Source organism: Pezoporus occidentalis, unplaced genomic scaffold (assembly GCF_034315485.1).
Source record: "Pezoporus occidentalis ecotype Australia unplaced genomic scaffold, CSIRO_AGI_Poc_V1 ctg86, whole genome shotgun sequence".
In the NCBI taxonomy this organism is placed as follows: Eukaryota; Metazoa; Chordata; class Aves; order Psittaciformes; family Psittacidae; genus Pezoporus; species Pezoporus occidentalis.
The window spans coordinates 685260-711743 of record NW_026916220.1 but is presented as its reverse complement, the minus strand read 5'-3'; the positions used below and the strand labels follow the sequence as shown (position 1 = coordinate 711743).

The following is a 26484-nucleotide window of genomic DNA, read 5'->3' as shown; positions in this document are numbered from 1 at the left end:
TAGACTATAACATTTTCCTCAAGACCCTCAGTTCTGCATTTACAAAAACACGTAGAGCTCTCGAAACTGCCTGCTCTCAAGCTTTATCGAAGCCTTCTCTGTATTGTCCAAATCAGCATGACTTACAGGTACATTTCTTTTTTTTTTTTGTTCATTATAATCAGGGAGTGACAACTCACAGAAAATGGCTACTGCTCTTTGATCGCTCTTTTTGCAGCCTGAAAAGTCTGGCCAGCTTCATTTGATAAGAAAAGTCTGAAATGTACAGAAAAGAATATAGGATTTCAAAATACAGGAGGCAAGGGTGCATGTATCAAAACTAAGGAATTGACAGGCTCAGTTACACAGAATTAGAAATGCTGAAGACAGCTGTGGAGACAGAGACCTCTCTTTCTATGTTTGCTGTGTTTTATAGCCTGTGGTGTATCTATGTTGTGTGATTTTGTCTCCCCTGAGTTTATTCAGGTGAAGCTATAAAACTGATGAGTGCTGGAAAAGGACAATGTTACTTATTCGTTTTGTTTTAAATAATTGATGATGTTTCCTGTTTCTGCTTGCATAAATTGCTCTCAGGTGTTGGAGAATTACTCAGTGAGTTGCCTTTTAATTTGTTTCTTCAGAAAAGCAGCATGCTGCTTTTCAGGACACTGTAGGTAATGTGTTCCAGGCAGTACTTTCTAACTGGAGATTAATAAAAGTGTGCTGAATGCATGTTTATGTGCTATTGCTTCACATATGTTCCTATGTGGGAAGGAAGGAGGGTTAGGTGAATGAGTACAGACAGTGAAGAGCCTTAGAGGCCTCCGTGATGATGTTTTAAAGTATAATTTGTGTTTCCCTGATGTTTAGGCCTGTACACGAAGGCTCTGATCCGGAGTGCTCAACCATTGTAGATTTCAGTATAGTTGGATCTGGATTACAGATAGCATAGTTCTGGTTTTTCTAAGAGGCAGGTTTAATTCCATTGTATAACTTCTACGCTTTGCTACAGAAACAAGAAGAAAATAAGATTTACAAACCCATGTAAACTGAATTTCAAGCAAAGTTGTTTCATGGGTATCATGCCTACAGAACAACAGTACTAATTAATTAACTGATTAATTTATCCTTCCTTATTGTGCCTTCTCATATGCAAATACAGAGTCTCTACAGCTCATAATTGTCATGCCAGTGAGGTTCAAAATGTGCTGGAGGTACACTTTGTGAGTTGAATTATATGACAAGATTTGATTAAAACAACTACATCTGTGATATGTTACCATCTTGGGCCTGAGCTTTCATTGCATCTAAACTTCCTGGTGGTCCAGAGAGCCTTGCTTTTTGGCTGAGTGGAATGACATAAGCCAACTGGTTTATCTGGCAGTGGAAACCAAATAGTGCTGTGGGATTGCTTCAACTGTCCCACCAGGCAGTCTGGATGGGTGTTTTTCATTTTTTCTCATGTGTTCAAGGACAAGAAAAGCCCTTCCATTTGCAGAAACGCCTATTGACCACAATTATTGAAATTTACATTATTAAATCACTCTTCTATCAGACACCTTATTGGGTCACAACCTTTGCAAATATTTCATGACTTTTGGAGGATCAAGTTGGATGCTATACTACTGGTTTAATTTTTCTATGCTGGCAAGTAATCTACCTGCTGACTTTCAGTTTGTCATTTAGCATAATGAGACTGGCATTATTTTTCAGTCTTCTTGAAGGAATAAATTTATCTTCTGGTTTTAAGTTGTCTGTCATTTCTTGGTGTTCTGCCTATATAGTTTTCATGAGTCTTTAGGGTTTATCTTTAGTGATTTCTCTAGCCAAAAGTGTCCCTGCCTGTGGCTTAGAAAAGAATGCTGGGTTGATAAAAGCACATTAAAATGGCTAAAGAGCCAGGCACTGACGATATGTAAGTGCTGATAAATCAGCCTTAGTGGTCCACCATGTCTTAGTTTATAATCCAGTAACAGCCACTGCATATCTGATTATGGACATTTACCTTGGATGCATGGCATATTGGAGTATGAATCGCAGACTCCTGCATCACTAAAAAATGGGTGTTGTCAAGAAAATACCTGATGCAGTGGTACACATCTCTCATACCCTTACAGAGCTGTAGAACAAAATCTCTCATCACTTGCTGAGTGATGGGACTCAGGAGGGGCAGAGGTTGGAGCATGGTAACTTTTCTGGGCTAAAGAAAAAGTGAAAAAGAAAGCAACTTTCTGGCCAGGGTGGCTGCAGTGTTTGCTATTGCACCATGTGGGATGAATTTGAATTCCACAGTAGTCATGGGCTCTCTGTGTTCCCACACCCCATTCCATGGAGCGCAGGAAAGGCTTGCCACTTCGTATTGTAATAACCAGGGTGCCTGATCTGCTTCTGTAAACTCTTGTTGCAAACACTCATGAGATAACTAGCACATCCAGGTTTGGTCTTGAAGATTTATTACCACTGGGTAAAGTCAAAAGGGAACTGTGACTACACCGTGGCTGTGACTGTCCTAAACCCCATGAGTCTGAATTAAAAATCATTCACACACCCCAAAGGCAGTAGAAATAACAAGGATCTGGGCTCCAAATTGGGTGAACACCCATAGTTAAATGTTCCTTGCATGTAAAACCTAGGAGAATTTCTGAACCAGAATTTGCACAGAACATGATATGGACTCAATGTTGTTGAGAACAGGCAATTAGAGAATATGTATATATTGTATGTGAGTTTTTTCAAGAAAAAGGACCTATATTTTGAGGTAGACATCTAGTGAAGTCTCATCTCTCTCCCCTCAAAATAAAGCTCTTCCTTATTAAAGGAATTGAGGCAATTAGGTTTTGACTCTTACTCATTTCCAGCTACTAAAATATGCCATGCAGTCACAGACTTTCCACAGTTTTTCAATTTACCTTTTTACCTCTGGGCCAAGGCCTTTTGGCTTTGTATCTCCCTGGCAGGACAATCCTTGACTGCTGGCAAATGCACTGACTTGGTCCTTTTCTCCTGCCACCTCTGCCAGCATATGGGCAATCCACAAGGATGAAGTTGGTAGTGATGCCGTGTGCCCACCCGTAGGAGAAAGGCTGTGGCCAGCCCAGCTCCTCTCACAGGATGTATGTGACATCTCTTTTTCCTCTAAGGGCAGTTCTGTTCCTTCCAGCTCTGGGAGAGAATACTAGCCCAGTCAATGCCATCTATTTTTATCTTTGTGTCATCTACTGTGTCTGAATATCCATGCAAACACAGGCCACCAGTCAGTAAGCCCAGCTGTTTGGTATTATTTACATTATGCTGGCATCTCTGCTGACCTAAAGAGCAAAAGAAAATAACAAGGCGTATTTGAGGCTTAATAAAACATTGCAGTAGGGAGTCCTTTCTAAGCCATTACAAGTGCTTGCTTGAAGTGCATTTGCTGGTTTAACAAACTGGTTAGGACTGTTTAACATGCTGTTGCAATGATGTTCAGACACTTCTCTTAGTATTTGTTGATCTGCAAAAATGTGTCCTTGCCCAGTTGCACTAGAGAGTGGGATTAAATAAATAAATAAATGCACTGTGATGAGTTTGCACAAAAGCGGAGCAATGACTGCCCCTGGCAGATGGAAAAAAAGTCAATATGATGTCTGAGACAGCCCAAGCTCTGCACTGCAGAATAAATTATGTGATTCACTGAATGCCTGGGCTTCACGAAGACATACACAAAATTGGAAAGATAAAAGCTTGCACTGGCTTTAGATGATATTTACTGCTTGATGGATTTACTAGCAGCCCCAGTACAGTCATACTATTTTGAATTATCAGTGTATATTTAGCTGTGTGTCTGTTGAAGCTTGAGTGTCCATTTAAGCGTAAGTGAGCTGGAGCCCTGCCGAGGCTTTTTAAAGCTTTGTGTAGAGAGGAAGATGCGAGCTAATGGCTACTAGCTTGAATATCAGGGAACTTAAGGATGCTGGGGTAGACAACAAAGCATAATGTGCATTCTTATCAATATTAATGACAACATAAATATTAATACACACTGCCTGGCACATTATTTTTGAATGATTCTTGTTTTCTTTGTATTTTAACACAAATGGCTGGAAACTACTATGATTTCTCTCTCAGAAGGGGGAACTTAAGCAAGACCATTAGCTTTATAGCTATCCATTGTTTCAGAAGCAGGATTCCTACAAGGCAAAGGAGGCAAATGAAATGTTAGCTTTAGGAAGTATACTGCTACCAATAAAATACCTGATTAGAATAGTAATTTACTGTACAAAACTATTGTTACGGAGTCATTATTGTACTGTACCAAGGCATTTCAGTTAAGAAGTACCAATTCATTTACAGTGAGCCCCATGAGATGGTCACAGTGTTGCTGTAGCTACAGAATAAGGCAGGCAGGCAGAGTGCTTAGCTGCTTAATGCTATTGGCTTGTGCTTCAAGAAGCCTAGGGCTCCATTTTTTGCCTGGCCCTAACACATGATGAGTTTAGCTTTTGTAATGGTTCAGCACACCAAGGGAGGGGGACTGCTTCTGAGAAATGGCTGTCAATTGTAATGCTGCTGGCAGAGGGTTTATCCAGTTAACTACACTTCAGTAAAAGGAAAATAACCCTGAGACTGCATTATGCTGATCAGCTGGATTGGCAACAAAAACGAGCAGGGTTTTGCTCCAGGTGAATTAATTGCAGCGGCAATGCGAAGGAAAGAGATGACAAGGAACAATGTGCCTGTGGGAGCAAGGAGGCATACAGACTGGAGAAGGACAAGATGTTGTTTTGAGAAATGAATAAAATTCATTGCAAATCTTCCATCATCTTACAGATAATATATTCATGTCAAGGACTCACTGTCTCTGGCAAGCCACAATGGGCATATTTACAAGGTTAGCGCTCTCAGCTGTCCCTTTGTGCCACTGCTGAAGATTACTGCCCTGAAGTGGGCATGACAGATGTGAATATGCATCTTTTCCTTAGCTACCCCAGTTCAAAACCCACATACCAGCACAAGCCATAGCAGCAGAAAATGCCTCAGCTGAATCCAACAGAGCCCACAGTTTTGTGCTTCTTTTTTTTTTTTTTGTCCTTGCTTCTGAAGCAAATTTGGTGTTAAGCAGTGATTTTCTCTGAATTTTCAAGAGTAATGGTAATAGGGTTACAGACTTCTGGGCTTTACCAATAAAGACTGCTTATCACTGAACAGAAAAGAGAGAGAATGGATCCAACTGCTGTCTGATAAAGTGAAATACAGGAAGGTTTAAGGTGAAAGATCTCTTGATCTGACATTCTGATAGTTTTGTTTTCTTCTTACTTCTTCCTTCCTCTGAAATTGCTCCTTGCTAAAAACAAAACTGAGCCGACTAATTCTCCCTCATGGCAGAGTGATCCCACTAGACTCCAGTGTGTTTGGGTCATGTGGGCAGACCCAAATCAAAGATTACTCAACACTTAGGTAAGGAGAAAAAAGTCTCTTATTTCAAAAAGGCTTTGGACACATATATCTTTTGTAGTGTGAAGGGACACATTGCAACTTGCTATTGTCTCTGACTCTAGTGACACTTTTCCTTATTACCAAAAGACTTTCAGCTGGCAGCAGAACCTCAATTTCTCCCATTTTCTCTGCTTTGAACTGAAAAGCTTTGATTTAAATTACGTCTCTGGACTTGTTAAAAGTTAGTTACCATAGTAGAAGAGGTCTGAACAGGGCCTCTGGCTTTGGTGTTGTTAAGCAAAGATTCATTCATGTTTATGCACTACAGCTTGACATTCACTATGAACTTTTCAACTGGTTGATATGAAATACCATCACTTTCATGTCTTTGTTATACCAAGACCCATTAGCAGATTCCAAGCACAATCAATGTCAAGACAGAATGATAACTGCTGAATTTCGCTTTTTCACATTCTTAGCTGATAGCAGGATGCATGAGAATACCTGCTTAATTAATTTCTAATAGGAATGGAACCATATTATCTCTGCTAACATAATATGCTGGGCTGCATCAAAAGAACCATGGCCAGCAGGTTGAAGGAGGTGAATCTGTCCCTCTACTCTGCTCTCATGAGACCCCACCCGCAGTCCTGCATTCAGCTCTGGGGCACCCAACTCAAGAGGAACATGGACTTGTTGGAGCTACTCCAGAGGAGGCCATAAATATTGCCAGAGGGCTGGAGCTTCTCTCCTGTGACGACAGGCTGAGAAAGCTGGTCTTGTTCAGCCTGGGGAAGAGAAAATTCGGGAAAGACTGTGTAGCAGTCTTCCAGACCTAAAAAGTGTCCACAAGAAATCCAGAGAGAGTCTTTTTATAAAGGCATGAAGTGACAAGACAAGAGAGAATGGATTTAAAGTGGAACTGGGTTGATTTAGCTTAGATATTTGGAAAAGATTCCTGACTGTGAGGATGGCCTTATGCTGGCACAGGTTGCCCAAAGAAGTTGTGGCTGCCTCTCCCTGGCAGTGTTCAAGGCCATGCTGGACGGTGCTTTAACCAACCTGGTCTAGCTGAAGGTGTCCCTGCCCATGGCACGGGGGCTGGAACTGGATAACCTTTAAGGTCCCTTTCAACCGAAACCATTCTATGACTCTATGAGTCTATGACAATAAGTAATTCTCCAAATTATACCTTATGATGCTGCAGCATCATGCTTGATTCTCATTTATGCCACTATCTCATTGCATTTTTCTGCAAAATTAGAGCTGCAGAAAGTCTTAAGTTTAATGAGCATCCTGGCTAAGGTTTTCTTGCTTAGCTAGTGCCAAATCCATCTTTTTTTTTTTTTTTTTTAATATATGAGAAGGGGAATTGTGGCTTTTGTGTCCTGGTCCAAATGTCTGTAACTTCCCTAATGCTTCAAGGTTAGATGTCAGTCTCTTGCCTTCTGGGGAGCCTGACTGTAGATGTTCCCAGATTTAATGCATGCAATCTATTCTAATTATCGGTTTTTTTTTTAAATTCAAATATATTTGACTCATGAGGGGGAAAAAAAATGAAAAGAAAGTTCCAAGCAAGTGTTAAGCAGCATATTAATGAAGCAAGACTAATTGCTGTGAAAAGAATAGTTATCTGGATTCCAAGATAAGTTACATGTGCTCTGCTTAATAAAACAAAAACCTTGCATATTTTAAAGTCCTTTGTCTCATCCAGCTGTTTCCAGTTTGTCTGTTATTCAGTGCTGTTAGATACTGTGTCTAAAATCCCTTGGAAGGCAGTGCGTGTCTTTTCACAAAACACTGTGTTTTCAGTTTAATACTCCTTTATTCCCTATCCTGTAACAAATAATCTTTGTGATAAGAGCATTCCCCATTTCTAAGCCCACTTATCCCTTCTTACTAATAAACATTAATAAGCAATTGAAAATTAATTGTAACAGTTTAGTCTAAAAAGCTTTGTCTTGGATGGAGCTTCTTTTATTTCTGTGAAATATGCTTTATTCACTTTTTGGAATGAAAAGAAAAAAATGAATCTTTTTACCTGTGTTTTAAATAAATTCTACTAAACTTCCCTCTGAGAATCAGCACGCCCCATGTCACGGGGCAGATATAATATATGGATGTTTTAATGAGAAAAGTATGTTTTGCCACCCCTGTGAACAGTGACCAAGGACCATAAAAACTTGAAAAATCATAGCTCATTTCACAGTCAGCAGGGATATCTGGATTACCTAGAAACTCATTCAGCATTGGGCAGGCTTTATCCTAGGACTGAACTGGACTTTCCAAGTAGAATGTATGCATGAGCATTTTAAATAAGAACAAGGACTCCCTTTCACTTTTTCATGAAAATTTTGTTGATCCTAGGTGCTATGAGAAAGCGAGCTACCAAATTTGAATGCAGACTCTCAAGAGCAATTTCCTACTTTCTGCCAGTTATTTCTTAGTATCACTTGCACATTTCTTAGTATCACTTGCACACATGCTCACAGTTTGCTAAATATGTCTTCAGGAAAAAAAATTCCCAAGGTCATACTAGCAGGTCTATTGCAGTTATTTTGTCTTCCTCTGTGGTATAATCTGTCTTCTAAAATCATCTGGTAATTTTCACATTTCCTGCTACTTTGTGGATTTAGTACATTAGGAGTGTCCTTGCTCTTTTCTGCTTCATTTCCTGTGACTTCTGTGGCTTTGATTTTATACTAAAGGTTTTAATTTTGCAGTGGGGTATTGGAAAAAGTTTTATTGCTGGAGGAGTATGCAGGGGACTTGAGGCAGGGAGTCTGTGGACCCTTTTGATGACTGGCTGGTTACATGACTGTTTGCCTTGGCAAGGGGTGCGATACAACAACTCAGGCAGCCCCCACCAGTCCTACATTCCTGTAGAAGCTCCCAGGAGTTTCTCGTGAGTTCTTCCCAGTATGGTTTCCCCTGCTTCTGGTGCCTTCCCTACCAGCAGCCCGCTTTTCTGCCTGTAACCTGTTGATCCTGCCTGCTCTCACTCCTGCTTTCTCTCCTGGATACCAGCAAAAAAGCAAGGTTTATGAGGAGTATAAGTCTCCAGCAGATTTCCAAAGTGACACTACCTTTAAAGATCCCTCCCCAAAAAATGTCTGATGATACAAACAAGGAAACACTGCAGGTTAATAAATCCCTGAAGTACACTTAGGGAAAAACAGGTCATTAAATTGAGCTGCCTTCCCAGCTGGACTAGAGATGGTATAATCATAAAGATTTTACTATTATTTGGGAATTGAATAACATATTCCTGAAGTAGAGCTCCTTTGTTATAGATGTGATTATGGTATTTCCTATTGCCAAATACACAAAATATTTACAAAGCTCCTGAGGTTTCAGAATATGTGAATTATGTAAGCAAAATATAGACTTTACAGCTGAATATCAAATGCAAACATGAGCCACAAATATTGTATATTGCCACATAGTGTTGAGTGTACCCTATAACATGTATTCAGCATATAGTAACTGATGTCCTGTTGTGTAAGTGTTGTGAGTTCTGAAACAGGAATTTAAGAAGAAGAAAAAATGACTCATTCCCAACTGGTAAAAAGTGATCCTGGCATTTAGATTATTTATTAATAAGATGGTAGAGATAGTAAATACTATTGTGGAAGTACACACAGCAGACCACAAAAGTGCTGAAGTGATTCACTGGTGAAGGAAACTGTAAAGAACTTCATAATAATGTAACAAAAATAGGCAACTAATAAGATTAAATGGAATACAACCATGTATGGGGAAAGGAGTGTTTTAAACTCCTGGTAGGTTCTGCATTGGTCACTGGCTTTGAAAGACAATATGGGCTTCCCTGTAAGCAGCTCAGTGAAGTTGTCCATTCAAAGTACACGCTTGCAGTCATAAAAGTAAATAAGTGGTCTGTCTAGACTAAATTTGCTGCTGTGGCTGCTAGCCCATAGGGGCTGTCCAAGACCAGTGAACTGTGCAACCACAGAACTGGCTAACTGAGTTGAAGTAATATAATACTCATCCAGAAGGGCCTAAAATGATGCCTTGGTGTGTAAGGCAAGATGGCCAGATGTCATTAACCATGTCAAGCTTTATTGCAGTCAAGTTTCTAGTGCTGATGTGTAGGCAATTCACATATACTGATCACTATAATCTGTAGAATCCATATATGGGCAACAGATTTCCTTAAGGCAATTGCAAGATTTTTTACCAAGTGCCTTGTAAGTGCCTACCACAGGGAAGTTCCTCTTTGAGAGGCTAGGAGCTCATAAAGGATTAGTGCCTGGACAATCTCTGTAACTGCGTCCTAAATGACTCGTAAGCAGGACTAAAAGTTCATCTTCTGCCCTAACAGTCAAACGAAAGATGACAAGATGAAAGAAACAGCTTGATCAGAGGGGAAGCCACAAAGATTTTGCTTTTCAAGCTCTTTGTGTGTGGGAACAGGCTCTGGAAAGAGTATTCCTGCTAGGGCGTGCATGGGAAAGTTTTGCCACTACTCACACCTTATGCTTATTAGGACTAAGGTCTTTTGTATGTGCAGTTCAGTTCTCATTTTATGAATACAGCCTGTAACAAATATCCCAAAATGGAGCTGGGGGAAAAAATGCAGAAAAACCTGAAGCTTCTTTTACAAATGCAAGTGCCAGGCAGCTGCAGTAGCAGCAGCCACAGGAAGCACAGTTTCTGCCAGAGCTTGTCACAGCCAATTTTTCCTACACCTCCAGAGGCACCATTGTGACCAGGGGACAAAGTTCCTGCCAATGTCAAGTTTCTGTGGTACTTTATTCTCCAGCATGCTAATTGTGATTGCAGAAAAAGCTGCAGCAAAAGGATAAAAATGGGGAAAATGTAGGGGTTTTGATTCAGCTCTTCAAATTAGCCAAGCCAGCTACACTCAAACTTAAAAAATTAAAAGGTTTTTCCCTTCAAATAACCCTCCTGGAAGCAGGTTGTATGCAGCTTTTCCTATCTGTGCTGCTTTACATTTTCTCTTGTAATCATTTTAATCATATCATGCAGAGGAGTTTTATAAAAAACAAAGAATGAACTCATTGTGAGTTTTTAGAATAGATATTTCAGGAAGGCACATACATTATATACAGGGGAACTTCCTTCCCAGTGTAATTGCAGTTATATTTTTAAATAGGGGAATATATCACCCCAGAGAAAATAATAAATATATTAGTTCAAAGCAAAAGCCAATACTTAATACATATATGAAAGAAATATAAACAAAAGAAATACATCATTGTATCACCAGTTTTTCCAGTTGAATCCTTTCCAAAGTAAATGAAAAATCTTATTGAAATTGTTTCTAGGTATCATGAGCTCACTGGGAAATGAAAGGATTTTCTTCAATACCCTGTTATAACTCAGTCATTATATCACAGTGAGGTAATTTGCTAAAACAGCTGCCTCTGATGAGCAAACCTTTCCATCTGGCAAATAGACACAAACAAACTCATGTCAGTTTTTCTTAACAAAATATAAATCAAAATAAGCTTCTTGTCCTCTGATGGGATGGCTCTTTGAGCTGCAGGAACCAAGATTTGTTTCTTTTTTGGTGCCTTCTACACACAGATTTGGCCCTTGCTGCAAGAGTGTTGGTATCATGCGACCTTTGAGATGGATTACAGCATAACGGGGAATGTAAATCTTCCACTAAGGAACCAGAAAAAATTAACAGTTGTTGGAACTTATTAGCTTTAGTGAGACAGCACTTGTGGATAGTTTTTTTCATAATAGGAGTTTTTCTTTAAAGATTTTTTCTTTTTTAATGTGTTAAAGAAATTTCCACTGTTTCTGTGTAAAACCAAGATACTGTTACATGTACAAAACTCTAGCTATACAGACTACATTCTTCACAAAGAAGCAACCAAGAAAAAGACTGACTCAGACTTTGTACTCCCAGGAGACCTCTGTAGAATCTCTAAATTAATCTCTAAAATTAACACTGAATATGACCTGGCTTTTCTCTAAACCATATAAATATTGCTATTTTTCTATGACTATCTAGACTCAGGTAGAATACCTAAATTTTATTTGTATTTTTTAAACCACACACATTTTGTCCTCTCTAAATCTTAGCAGTGTATATATAATAAATGAGTACATGTATTTCATATAAGCATTTAAATTTGTCATTAGAAATCTGAATTCATATTCAGAAAGGCATCTCAGTTTGTTAGATTTTTGTTCTTAATGGAAAATGCTGTAAAGCAAAGTTTAAAAACATGGTTTTTAAAATTAGTGTTGGGATGAATACCCCTGTCTAAGTATTTTCTCAGCCAAGGGCCTGATGTATTTTGTGTGAAGTCAGTGGAAAGTCTCTCACTGACTTCAGCAGAAGTTATATCAAGCACCAAATATGGAAAATTTGGATCCATGTGTAGGTGTGGATCCAAGTATTTCACTTAGGTCCCACTTCTGTAATAAGTGGAGCCAAAATGTTAATTCTAGAAAGTCTTAAACTTTCAGGAAGTTCAGCCTGGGATTCAGATGTATCTCTGCAAACTCTTAATTCTCTGAGGATTCTACACCTATGGAAGTGGTTTTTCCACTACACAGTATTATCAGTGTGCTTAAAATGTCGTCACCCCTACTACTACTAGTTGATATAACAAGGTCCCTTGACACTGCAGTGACAAAAACATAGTGCCAATAAGGCAAAAACCGATCAAAAGAAATACTTTGCGGAAAATCTGCCCTGCAATAATGTGTCACGTACCTCATTCTGTAGACTCCCTACAGAGCCTTCAGGATTTGGCCACAGTCTATGAACTCTGCCTTGCAGAGTACGTGGGATTTTAGAAATCTAATAAGTGACCATTAATAAAGTCACAGTTCTGTCTAGAATTATACAAATCCTTGTACTGTAAAATCATATCAGTACTTTGGGAGAAAGGATGTTACGATCCTGTAATATCAACATATTTAATGTTCTCCTTCACTGCTGGATATAATGTGAATTTAATAATGTACAATATGGCAAGGTGATACTCTGAATTGTCCAAAAGTACTGTTTGCCTCTTGTGTCTCTTTTACCCATATGCTGTGTATCAGTGGTAATGGGCATATACGATTGAAAGCAAATTTCTCTGTCAGTCGTCTCAGCCTTTTGCCAGCTGTAGATAAGGAGACAGCTTCTTTTGACTTCAAAAGGAAAACCACTGTCAAATACAGGAAACATGGTAATAAGATCTAATAGTTAATTATACAATGAAAGGTAAGAAAGAAGCTTTTGCCAATCAGTCTACTGCTGAGAGAGTTATGAAACATGTTTTGCAAGAATAAACCTTTCTCTCTATAAACAAACACAGCTAGAAAAGATTAAAAAGCAAATGCCATGTTTACGGACATTTAATGTGCGGAGATCTAACTGTGCACCTGTTTGTTTGGTTACTTTCATTTCACCGACTTGTATTCCAGTTCCAGCTATTCTTTATTCATTCAGCTGGATATAATTTTTATACAAAGCGTATCACTATTTAGTAAACCACATTGGGAAAAGCTAAATTCAATACACATATTTTACAAAGAGCTTTTTTTGTAGACAACAGACAAGTGGGAACAAGAGAGATAGTATTGGAAAAAGTTACCTCGAACATATCCATTTTGTGAGCCTTAGAAGTGCTTATTTTAACTAATAAAATGATTTAAATAGTCCTTAGATGAAACTAGTGTTATACAAAGAACAAATGATGGCACTTGACAACATTCTGTGTTAATATTTAATGTTCTGATTTATGTTAGCTGCAATAAATATCAATGATCACACTGTACCTTAATTTTGTTTTAAACTTTTCAAATACATCTCTGGTCACATTTAAAAGAACTAGTTTGCAGCAGATTTCTTAAATATTTCAATGGCAGCAATAATATAGCTACTGCATGCATGTCTATATGTTGTTGTATACATATGGATTTTATATTTGTTACAGCAGATAGCCTAAAGCATCGAGGTTTTTGTGCAGAGAAGGTTATCATTGGACCCAGATACTGCTGAGCAAGAGAGAAATACTGTTAGCCCTAGTATTTTTCAAAAATCTCCCTGTTTTGGGAGAGAGGTGCTGGAATTTTATTCCAGGTAACTGTTAAGCTGCCCTTCTTTTCTCTAATGGGCTGGAAGATTGCTTTGGATGAACTAAATTTCGACAAAAATAATACAACCTATAGGGCTGCTGCCTGGCTAACATGTTGGACTAATTTTTTTTGTCTTGCTAGCTTTGTCAAAAGCAGGTAGGCGGTTATTTTTCATCAGACAGGTATGAAAAGGAGAAGTTTTATGTTTTTATTGCTTAGGGACATCAGAATTCCCTCCTTCATAGTTATAAACAAGGCCTTTTCTTCTTTTTTTTAGTTTTATTTCTCAGTTTCACCAACACAGAAAGAGAAATAATGCACATGGATTCATACCTGCACCTTGGCTGGACCTCCCTGTCCCTTGGAGATTCGGCCATCATACTCTATCAGCTGCCATTGCCAGGAGGCGAGCCCTGAAACACCTCCATGCTCAGTTCCCCTAAAGGAGGCTGGAAAAGGATAGCCTTTTCCTTTATTCAGGTTTAAGAACTTCAGCTTTGAGCCTGTTGTTGGAATCTCTGTCCTTCACTTGATTTTAACATCACTAACAGCAGGCAAGAGCCTGTTAGAAGTACAGACAGCTATGAGGGATAGTTGATTCAGAAAGAAAACCCAATTAGTCATTTTCTGAAAGAAATAAATTCTGATATAATTATATTATTCTTTTTCCTGATAATATTTATGCCTGTGATAGAGATTTCTGAAAAGTACATTGGAGTTAATGGAAGAAAACACAAGATAAAATCTATGGGGAAAAGTTAAAATTCTCTGTGCAGTGGTCTAAAGTCACAACTACACAATTTTTCATTTCATTAGACTTTGTTATTTCTATTGTTGTAGTAACTTTATTTACCTTTTCTTGACATTAGAAATAGACTCAGTGCTTCTATTTTGATTTTAGATTTGAAAACACCCCCAAAGTTCATGGAAGTTCAACTCTAAAAGTTCTGGTTTTCTCCCTTACAGAGAAAATTCACATCTGGCTTTAAGTTTTGACATACTTAGTAGTTAGGTATTGCTTTTGGCCCAGACCATTTTCTACTTACGATGTAGCTACAGGGCTTACATTTCCAGAGCTTTGCATACTTATATTATATATAAAGATACTATTTTTATGATCTATGAGTGATTGTGCAAAGGGAAGGGGGCACATCAAGTCTACATTTTATGTTTATATGGTACTCGTAAAAAATTTGGCAGCCATTGTGGAGGCATGGTTAACCTTCAGTTAAAAATGTTATTATATGGTGTGTCCATTCTGCTTTTGAAAGCCAGGCTTACAGCATTCTTGCAAAAGAAAGTCCACTGGAGCTGTGGCTGTAAGAGTACAGCTTCCTTAGTGATGTTCAACATAGCTGGGTGGGAGTGGGCATACCACAGAATCATCAGAGCCATGAGGTGAAATGTTTTTTCTGGAAAGCCCTCATTACAGTTTTGTCAATGAGCAGAAGCCTAAGACAAGATCTCCCAGTCACTTGCCTTCCCTTCTCTCAGCAGCTCCGAGAGCACAGTGATTGCCTGCTGCACCCTTCAGCCCTCACATAAGTGAAATCAGTTCAACGTAGTAGGGATACAGACATATTAGAACACTGTGTACCTTGGTGCCATTTTTTTGTGCCCGAAGGTCAACCAGTTGATTTGGGGATCAACAGTGAATATGTGGTAATTTAAAAATTAACAGCACTTTCAGCTGTGACTTCAAGACTGAAAATTACATGCACAAGGACAAATTGTATTCACTATTAAAACATTTTTAAAAGGTAGAATAATAAATAAGCCTTGCGCTGCTACATGGTAACCTTAATCATAGAATCATACAACCGTTTAGGTTGGAAAAGACCTTTAATATCAAGTCCAACTGTTAACCTATCACTGCCAGGCCCACCACTAAATGATGTTGCTAAGAGCCGCATCTATGCATCTTTTAAATACCTTCAGGGATGGTGAATAAACCGTTTCCCAGGGCAGTCTGTTCCAATGCCTTTTGGTGAAGAAATTTTTCCTAATATTCAGTTTAAACCTCACCTGGTGCAGCTTGAGGCCATTTTCCCTTGTCCTATCACTTGTTACTTGGGAGAAGACACTAGCCCCCACCTCGCTCCATCCTTCTCTCAGGTAGTTGTAGAGTGATAAGGTCCCTCCTGAGCCTTCTCTTCTCCAGACTAAACCCCCCCAGTTTCCTCAGCCGTTCCTCGTTAGACTTGTGCTCCCTGTCCTTCAGCTGGTTCATTGCTCTTCTCTGGATCCATTCCAGCACCTCAATGTCTTTCTTGTAGTGAGGGGCGCAGAACTGAACACAGGATTCAAGGTGCAGCTTCACCAGTGCCAAGTACAGGGGGATGATGACCTTAAGATCATTTAGTTCCAACCCTCCTGCCATGGGTAGGGACACTTCACACTAGACCATGTTGCCCAAGACTCTGTCCAACCTGGTCTTGAACACTGCCAGGGAAAACATTTTTTATTGTCTTGCATAGTTGTAGCTAGATTAAGTTCTATTTGGGCTTTGGTCCTTCTAATTTTCTCCCTGCATAACCTCATGACATCCTTTAGTCCTTCTGAGTTGCTTGACTCTTCTTCCAAAGGTTATAAATTCCTTTTTTTTCCTGTGCTCTAGTCAAAGCGCCCTGTTCCCCCAGACTGGTCTTTCCCACTACCTCGTCTTTTGGCCCATGAGAATGGCTTGCTCCTCTTCCTTTAAGATTTCCTTCTTGAAGAATGCCCAGCCTTCCTGGACTCCTTTTACCTTCAGGACTGTCTCCCAAGGGACTTTGTCAACCAGGCTCCTAAACAGGCCAGTCAACCCTCCAGAAGACCAAGACAGCAGTTCTGCTGACCCCCTCCTTACTTCTCCGAGAATTGAAAAGTTATCATTTCATGATCACTGTGCCCAAGATAGCCTCCAACCATAACAGCACCCACCAAGTCTTCTCTGTTCACAAACAATAGGTCTAGTGTTGTGGTCCAGAGTGCCTTCCCTAGCTGCTTCACAAACCAGCTGCATCTTCCACATGCTTCAGGAGCCTTCCAGACTGATTCCTCTCTGCTGTACTACAATTCCAGCAAATACCTGGTAAGTTAAAGTACCCCATGAGAACAAGAGGTAGCAACTGTGAGAGCTCTCCCAGCTGCTTATAGAATATTTTGTTTCCCTGTTCATCACAGTTGGGTGGTCTATAACCAACTCCCACCTTGTCAATTGTCAGATTCTTTTAATCAGATTCTAAAATACTAATTTGATAAAGAAATTAAAAATCACTAAATTGTAAGAGCTTTAAAAAACTAAATCTGTTGGTTGTTTTGGGATAATGAGATTTTCATAGGTAGTATGTGTCTTATTTCTGCCTCCAAATTGTCCAGGATTGTGGTTATTTTAGGATAAAACTGCACCTCCTGCTAGGTTGCACTGCTTAATGAATGTACTCTTTCTCAAAGAGCGTACTTGCCCATGAGAAACCAGCCTGTAGTCAGATCTTAGACTTGTACTACTGACAGCATTTAACATGTAGAAAAGGGGTTGTTTTCTGTTCTTGGAATTAAAAGGTTGTAGAAAGTCGATCTTTTGCTCTGCCTTATTTCCATTTGGCTGGGCATTTTCAGCTCATTGATTACCGAAGTGTAGCATTCACCATTTTGGTTTACCTGTATCTAATGCATACCTGGAAAGGACAAGAGACTGAAAACTTCAGCCTTGTTGTAGAAACTGACATTCAAATGTCAAAGTTTGTAGAGTTTTAGCCTTCAATGACTAACTCTGGGAAGGAATTAAGAGTATCATAGTTCAGTTTCTGTGGTAAGATGGTCCTTGCCACACCCTCAGAGGCTGCCAGCAAGAGTGGTGGGTAGGATGATCCTCTTGCTGCATCTGCTGGGACTTGCACAGATGCCCATACCACAATTCATTACTGCTCTTGGTTTGCGCTGGTGACCTGGAGTCTAGGGTTGCCACAACTGTGTTATTCTTCACCCGGCCCACTAAGTGCATTAGCAATGCCCATCTGTATATGCATGACCTTGTATGTACAGTGCCAGATTTTCAGTTGATTGACTCTCATTTCCCCAAGGATTAATTTGGTACAAGATATCACCCTAGGATTTCAGGCTACCTGTGAGTCTTTGTCTGATCCTCCCTGATCTGCATGGCTATTGAGCAGGGCAAGCATGGTGGAAAGGCAAACATAACCCTATGATTCATAAATCTCCACAACATCTTGCACTGATGTAAACCCAATGAATTTAGAGTTTTAACACTTCTAAAATGAGATGTTTTGACCTGCTGTTAGATTGGTTAAAAGCTCCTTAGAACTAACTACAATTTATAAGTATTATGTTGCAAAAGCACTGATACCATCAGTGGCACCCACTGGAATAGAAGTACACTACATCAAGCACATTTTGAAAATGTTACCACCTAAAAGCTTCTCTTCCACAGAAAATGGATTGTACAATAGCTTATCAGTCAGAGAAGAGTGTACAGGGGAAAAAGGAAGAAATAAAAATAACAAAACCTACCCCTGTGTAGAACATTAGAAACATTGCACTAACAAAGACTTCGTATACCACACAGAATTAGTGCTGGCAAAGGCAGCTTGCAGGGCTGTGGGTATACTCAGCTGTGCATAGCTGATTATAGAAGATGAAAGAGCCTGGTAATTTATTTCATCTCATTCTGAAGCACTGCTGACAACTAAAAGTGAGGACAGAAGTATTCATTTGTTCAGCTTCTGATTTAGGAAGTAGGCTTCAAATGATGTCACAGAAAAAGTGAAGGGAAATGCTGTGGTGTAATAAAATGCCTATATTTTATTTTGCTGACTTCAAGATTTACGTTTTCAGCTGTTAGGGGGTTTTGTGGAGGGGAGAGCTGATATTTGAGACGCCTACACCACCATATTGCTGGTGAAAAAGGTAGGTGGTGGTGGCCTAACTTAATATATGTAATAATATGTTATATACACATGCAAGTATGCAAATGGGGAAGCAATAGATAGATATGTACATGTTTATGTGTACATAACACCTTTTCTTCCTTTCTGTTGTACTGTGGCCTCAGAAGTTTCATAATCTATTTCAGAGCTGAAATATTTGAGCTGGGATATTTAGCTGTAGTATTAACATTTATTGAGCAATCATAATAGTGTATAATTTCTGGTAAATTGGATGACATATATTTTGCTTTTATTGCTTTTTTTCACGCACTAGAGCTTCAAGGAGAGGTGGCAGGAGCCCTTAAGTAGGGAACACATGCAAGTGCACTGGCTAAGGAACAGACAGAGTACAAAGGCACGGTTTGGAGACTCAGGTTGGACCCTGCATACCCTTCATCTTTGTGCCTGTGGCAGGCAGAACAAGAGAGAGTAGCCTTAAACTGTGGGTGGAAAAGGCACATTTCAAAGGATCAGGACAGTAAAGCATGGGAAAAGAGAGCCCAGGAGCCTCCCTCCCCTCCAACCCCTTCCATAAAGGAGGTCTTTAAGAAGGAATCAGACTAACATCTGTCAAGGCTGACAATAGTATAATTGATCCCACCTTTGGGCAGGAAGAAAAATAAATGATGTCTTGAGATTCCCATGGTTCTCTGTGTATGATGGTCATTTTCAAGAACTTCATCTTTATTTTTAACTTGTGGTTAACTAGCCACGTTATTTCCCTTCAGTATTAAAATATAGTTTACAAATAAAAGCAGCTTTACTATGTTACAAGAGTTACAAGAAAGGTCTTCTGAAACAGTGGTTATGTTGAAATCTATTTAAAATCTGAGCATGTATTCTGGAATTATCCCAAACATTGCATGCAGTCAATAGGATCCAGCATCTCAGAAGACTGAATAATGGCCTCTCAGATTTTTCAAATTGAGGCCCCAAGGAAGTTACATCCCTCTTGATATTTTGTCACAATGATGCTTATGTTCCAGAATTATAACACGTACCTAGGCTAAATTATCTTCCTTGAAATTCCAAATTCTTGTTGCTTTATTTTTTGTTGCTACAGAGACACAGCAAAATTATTATCCCAAAGTGTAAGCTACTTGAACATAATATTTTTTTTTCACGCAATAGTATCAAGTAGTCTTCCAGGATATCTAGGTTTAAAACAGTTAAAAAAAAAAAAATTAAAAAGGAGAAAACCAAAAAAAACAACCTAACCAACCAATGAAAAAAAACAAAAACCCAAATGAAACAACAAAGAAAAAAACCCCAGGCAGAACTAGGATGAAAGAAAAATGATGCCAAATCACAGCTTTTGTGTACATTTGCAAGGGCAGGTGCAGCAGCAAAGTGAGTTGGGGTGACGGACGGTGTGCAATTTCGAATGGATCATATTAAGGTAGTACTCATGGGAGACTACATTAAGCTAATGGATAATTTTAACTGTTGTTGCCATTTGCTGTATTACAAAACCTCTAAAATGCCTTCCCCATATGCAATTGAGTATTTTCCTTGCTTACAGAATACCATGTTCAACACAGTAATGCAAAAGAGAATATTTCTGACACAATTCCTTTCTCATTTACTGTCCCCTTGCAGGTTTCCCCTTACACACACAGACTTTTATACACTGTTTTTTATTATTTGCAGTGATAGTAATAATTCTTGGAACATTCTCCTGTACAACAAAAAATACAGTCAATGAGGCAGAAAGTGTTCAGGAACAGAAAGGTTAGAGCTTTCAAGAATGATACCTCACAGTGCTGTGACCTATGGAAACAAAAAATATGTGACCTATGGAAACAAAAAATATAACGTTATCACAGCAGGCTGATAGGTAAACAGCTATTAGTCATTTAGTACTTTTAACATATAAAAATCAATTAAATGTAATCATCCAAATATTCTCAATTGCTGCTTTGTGGATCTTCTGTACAGGATGTAGTGGTGTAGCAGGAAAAACACGAATATCTGGTTAGGAAATTTGTCACAATTGAAAATCACTTCTGCTTTGCAAAGCAGGAACATCAGACAAAATGGCTGCTTGACTTAAGTAGATGATTATCTACATGAAACAAGCTGCTTACTTTGCTCACAAAGTGAATTGCAACACTTCCTCATTTATTGTAGTCATGCCCTGTATGTCCTTCCAAAACTGAATACCTGGTCCTGTTTGCAAGTCTCCTGTGAAAGCAATGCCTAGGCAAAATTAAAATCTGAGATACTGTTCTTTTTGTCTTTGCCTCCTCAGTACAGAGAGCTGGAGTCAGCCATGGCAAAATCTGAAGGAGAGGAGATTTATAGAATCATAAATTCATAGAATAGTTAAGATTGGAAAGGACCTTAAGATCATCTAGTTCCAGCCCCCCTGCCATGGACAGGGATGCCTCACGCTACACCGTGTTGCCCAAGACTGTCCAGCCTGGCCTTGAACATTGCCGGGGATAGAGCATTTATCACCTGTTTGGGCAAGCTGTTCCAGTGCCTCACCACCCTCACAGTAAAGAGCTTCTTCCTTATATCTAACTTGAACTTCTCCTTTTAAAGTTTAAACCCAATCCCCCTTGTCCTACAGCTACAGTCCCTGATGAAGATTCCCTCTCCAGCATCCTTGTAGGCTCTCTTCAGATACTGAAGCTGTGCTCCTAAGTCAGCAGTAACTACCTCAATGTCGTCATATCTATAGATAGATGGATCTATATCATGTTTATTCGACTGGTTACTTCTAGGTTAATAGTTTTCTCTTCTAAATCAATATTTGACAAAATTACTTGATGAAGGAGGAGTTTCAGCACGTGAATAGTAAGAATCCTGTGAATCTAGATGACAGTAAGAACTAACAGACAGCATCCATTTAATTGACACATTTTCTTTGCATATGGTCTGTCTGATTCACATTTTGACCATAGAATATGACTGGCTTGCTTCTGTTTGCCTCAATAGCACAATACTATAAGGTATATATAATTTTAGGAAAATAACTAGATAAAAGTGTAATTTCCAGATAATACAATATCCAATTTTAATGAATGCTGTTTCACAAAGAAATGTGTTCACGATAGTTATTTCACAGCATGTATAACAAATTTTTCAAGCAACGGTATATTGGTGGTAACTACTTTTGAAGAATCATAATAGATTCTAAAGGAAATTATTTTCCCAAGGTAATTTTGGAAACTGTTTTTGGTTTTTGGTTTTTTCTTTTTCTCATAAATTCAAAACCAAACTGTACTTATTATATTTACCAACTGCCTTATTTGAACAGGTATAAAAATCAACTTTTCTTTTGTGGAAGCAGAAAGGTTCAGCTCAAACATCATTGTAGGTAGCAACAATCTAAGTCACAATGACATTAAGTATTCATGTTTCAAAATGATTGTATCACCACTGAAACAGTGTGGTGCTGTCTGTGGCAGGGGATGGTGTCATTCATCAGAAAAACACAAAATTAAAGTGGTCGGAAAAACATTCTTCTTTTATAGGTGATCATATTTTCTTCAGTGAGGGGCATATTTGCAGGACTGTTCTGGGAATTTCTGTTTTGAGGGTATCGAAAAAAAAAAAAGAGCTCTGCAAGCTCTTTAGCTATAGTGACCCTGGGAAAAGTTCTTGAGTCTTTAACATCTACTTGCAGCAACTAATCCCCACCTTGTGTGAAGGCGTGACAGGGTAGCACTAAGGAGTTGGTGTCCTTGCCTGCACTTCTACTGTCTAGTGTTATCAAAGAAACAAGATAACCAAGTTCATGAGTTATGGAAAAAGGCTATTTGAAAGACAACCTCCACAATTTTCCTGTTTGGTGGACAGCAGGCACCTGTGCTGTCATTGAAAAGGTCTGGATATGTACACAAGGGAAGAGAATTCAAAACAATACATGGGACAGAGATGGTCAAAGAGTGAAACAGCAACTCTATTAGCACTGATTCTTTTCAAAAGCTCAAATTCCTGCATCTGCTTCTGAAAGGTGCAGACTGATAAAGACTGAACATATTCTTTGTTGGAAATTTATATAGAAAGCAAACCTAACTCATAGAAAATGCAGCAGCCTCTCAAAAGGCATAGGAAGCATGAAAAGGAGAAATGAGCTACTCCCGACCCTACCCCCCCCCCCCCCTTTACAGCATTGACCTTGAAAGAAAAAATGCACTGAACGAATGATGGAGTGCTATTCATATTTTAGGAATATTTCTCTGTGCAACTGTGAATGACTGAATGTGTTTATTCTGTCTCCAGCCTTAATTCCCAGTCAATCCACTGTCTCTGATTTTTGACCTAATATGATACCTTCTCCTTCAACATTTATAGCCCTTTGAATTACACACTGGTGTAATGTGTATATTCTAGAAATGCAGAAGTAGGGGATGAGGGTATTTTATTAGTACATTTTGTCTGCCTGTTTAAGAAATAAATTCCATATCTGAAAAAGTGTTCTGTAAAAAACTGTTACTCAGTTTTTACATTACATACATGCTGAGGCTTCAACAGTCTTGGATTGTGAATGTACTGGAGGTCAATCCTTCAATAAATAGTGCCTAAGTAAAAAAATAGTCACCAAAAATGTTACAGTTCAGTTTTTATAAAACAACTAAGAAACATTAATTTGATTTACTGCTAGAAAAAAATCTGGCACAAGTTAAGTTGATGGTGGTTTGGATGCTTCAGCAAACATCTGAATACTATGTGCAGTTTTTACTTTTCCAATGAATTTCAACCCAGATACATAAATGAACATTATTTTGTTGGTACAAAAAAAACCCAAAACTAAAACAAAAATGGAGAAACAAAACCCAGGGACAGTTATTCCTTTCATAATGTTCATATTATTACTCTCTTTTTGTGATCTAGCAAATGCCAGCAAGGAATACAGGGAGTGTTTTCATGCCCAGAAGGCACGAGACTAGTTAAAAAATGTAAGACAGAGTAAATCATTTTGCTTAAGGACTGAAGACCCTGATAACTGTAGGAAAAAGATCAGAGTATTGGTCAGTTAATATGGAAAGCTGTGTGGCAGAGAAAAGTCTGTGATCTTTTAAGTAGGGAATTATTCATAAAATTTTACAATATGAAAAGGAAAGAGTCATTGTGGGATTAATTAAGCTGTAGTCCTCCCACATGCTGTCTTGTGGGGAGATTATCTCTGGCAGTATTTTTGGTGCAGAAACCAGGCATCTTCCAGGTTTTAGCTCTTGATTTCTCCCACATAGGAGCAAATCATGAGACAATGAGGAATAGTCTAGTATGTAGAATGCAAGATAAAGATTCAGTTTTGCAGGAAACCTTGGCCTAATTCCCAGGGTTATTATAGACTGTAGCTTTGCAGAAATAATTTAGTTATTTTATACCTCAGTTTTTTTCTCTATTTTAGTACCTATGTAAATCCCAGAAACAACAAAAGGTAAATTCTGTTAGCTGCTGGGAAGGAAACATTTCAGCTACTAAGCTTCCAGGGCTGAATAGGGTCTTTGAGAAGTAGGTAAGGATATGGAGTAGTTGGTTGAGGTGGTCAGGTTCCTGAATGATGACGGTGACAACTCTGTCTATCCTTTAACCACCTGCAAATCTCGGGTCCACTCCTACAAGTGTCCTCTAAGACCATGATATACAACTACTCTGAAAGGTCTCTGTGTGCTAGCAAGTCCTGATACGATACTTGATACCGTTGAACTGTTACCATGTTTACAGCTCATGGAAAATAACATCCCCTCAAACAACTTCTGAGCACATTTAGGGAACAAGGTTGTCCTGTGAACCTATCCATGAGGCAGTTTGCTTTGTCTTCCTCTTCTTGAAACAGGAAAAGTTATTGGTGAAAATATGAGCTGTGCTGTCTCATCTGGGCTTGACACCCAGCAACTGTTCTTATCTAGACTTCATTAACTATATAGCTATGGTCTTTAAACCAGCAGTGTCTGGGACCTTGCCCCCTGAATACTGGTGTTTAATGACATGATGCAGTGTTTTCATTTTCAGAGACACAGCCTGTAGCTTTAGCTAAATAAGTTGAAATAACACAAGCAAGTCCAGATGATCTTAATTCTCCTGTCTTAAGTGGTAACAGCCAGAATTTGTATCTGGTGGCATTGTCAGGAACCACAGCTTTCAGGGTTCTTCACCAGCAGCCTAAGCTTGTCTGATTATTTCCCAAAACTATTAGTCCTATTTCTAGTTACCAACACTGCCATATATAGTTGCAAGAGGGGACAAAATTGCAGCACCTTCTAACTTCCTTGAGACAGAATAATGAGAATAGCCCTAAACAGGAAGCCAGAGGGAAGGAGCTCACTCAACAAATCTGTTCCTTGTTAGTATTACTGATGTGTGGTAGCAGTTTCCTTGTAATAAAGCTCTGAAATGCCATTGCAGATTCCAAGTGATTCTAAACCATTTAGTAGTACTTGAAAATGAGTGCCAAATACTCAATTATTTTCTATACATTGTCCTCCATTTCACCCCAGATGGCTGTTTTACATGCTGCAATAAAGACAGGCTAAAACTGTATTAGACAGAGAAGCTGTATAAGCCTTTACATCTTCCCTTTCTTTTACTAGCATTTTAAGACATTTTTTGTGGGTGTTTGTGTGTGTGGGCTGATGTATGCTTGCTTATGTCTAACCCTTTTATAGTGCTTTGTCCTCATACAAATAATAATGAAAGCACATCAAATAACAGCAGTGGAATTACTATTGCTGCCAAAATGTTCCCATCAAGAAGCTAGACTGTAGCTATCATTATAATAATTTTGAGATGTCGAATGTAGTTAATCCAGGTAGCTCAGCTCCTCTGAAATCTCTGAAGCTTTTCTCCTAAGAGTAAAGGGGCTTACAACTATAAATAAAGATCAGTAAACTGTACCAGGAAAAAAGTCCATCTATGTCGCTGAATGCGTATATACATATATATGTGTATTTGTGTGTATCTCTTCAGCTCCACAACCACGAAATAGATAATTTTAAAGGTTTAAATATTTCAATGTGTCCTTTTTTTACTTTAAGGTTTTAGCTATTCCTCAGGGTGAAAATGAGGAATGTAACAAGAAAGGGACATCGGTTTTAGTCTTTCTCCTTGATCTTCACTGCTCCTCTAAATGCAGTTCTGTGCAGAAATGCCTAATTTAGTAGAGGATGTTAAGTATTCCAGGTGATATTTGTAGTTAATTGAATTGGCATAGCTAATTGTCTTCCTGTTTTACCCCTTCTTGCTACCATTTGTAAAATGGGATTATATGATTTTACTTCGCAGACATGCAATGAGACTGAAAATATAATTTTTACTCCCTTTAAAGGAGGGAAATTACCTAAATGTGTCACGTGTTATGTGAGAACTGGTGTTAAATTAGCGGGTTTGTCTTTGGCCTCTGATTCCTAACATTATTTGCAGAGACAGCTGCGCTTGTTATTCTCTTCCTGAAGACTCATTTTATTTTCTTGATTTCTGCTTTGAGAAAACTTCATTCATTACTCTAAAAGGCAGTAAACTGCATTTCATTTTTTTTCTTACCTTCTATCTCTGCTTGTTTTCCCTTGTTGGTTTCCTTTTTTGTTTTTTTAAGGTCTCCCTCCAAACCACCCGGATTCATTTCTTCAAAACTTTGTTCACGTCAGGAAATATTTCACATCTGAGGCCTATTCCAGTTCTCCAGATCTTCCTTTGACCTTCTGACAACAGTGTTGCAGGCTTACCGCTGGCTGATTTCTCAAGTCCTCCATACTTTTTATTCCACACAGATTGGAGGTATGTGTTGAGGAAAGGAAAGCATTGTAAAATATGTCAGTGATACTTTAAAAATACCTCAGGTAGATAGCACTTATGCTAAGGCACTGGGAAAATGCAGATAAGAAAGTCTCAGAGTGCTATCTGTTCTCTATACTAAATGGTTTACAGTATTTGCATATTACTCAGCCTGCAGGTATAGGGACAATTCCTTCTACATTTTTCATACATATTTTTGCCATGCCCTTCAAGTTCAGTTTGGCCTGTTTAGTGCTTAAAACACGCAATGGGAAGAAATACATCGTAAAGAGATGAGCCTGTAATATCTTCACTTTGCTGTAATGAATGCGAGATATCTGTTGCCATCTCTTAAAAGGTGTTT

General features: G+C 38.7%; 1 long non-coding RNA gene across 1 annotated transcript; it reads right to left on the bottom strand.

The window, feature by feature from the left end:
* Positions 1–74: 74 nt before the first annotated feature.
* Positions 75–26129, bottom strand: LOC134156465 (uncharacterized). Its single transcript, XR_009961918.1, has 3 exons — positions 26072–26129; positions 2897–3141; positions 75–255 (listed from the first exon to the last, which is right to left on the bottom strand). It is a non-coding gene; the product is annotated as an uncharacterized LOC134156465 (long non-coding RNA).
* Positions 26130–26484: the final 355 nt, after the last annotated feature.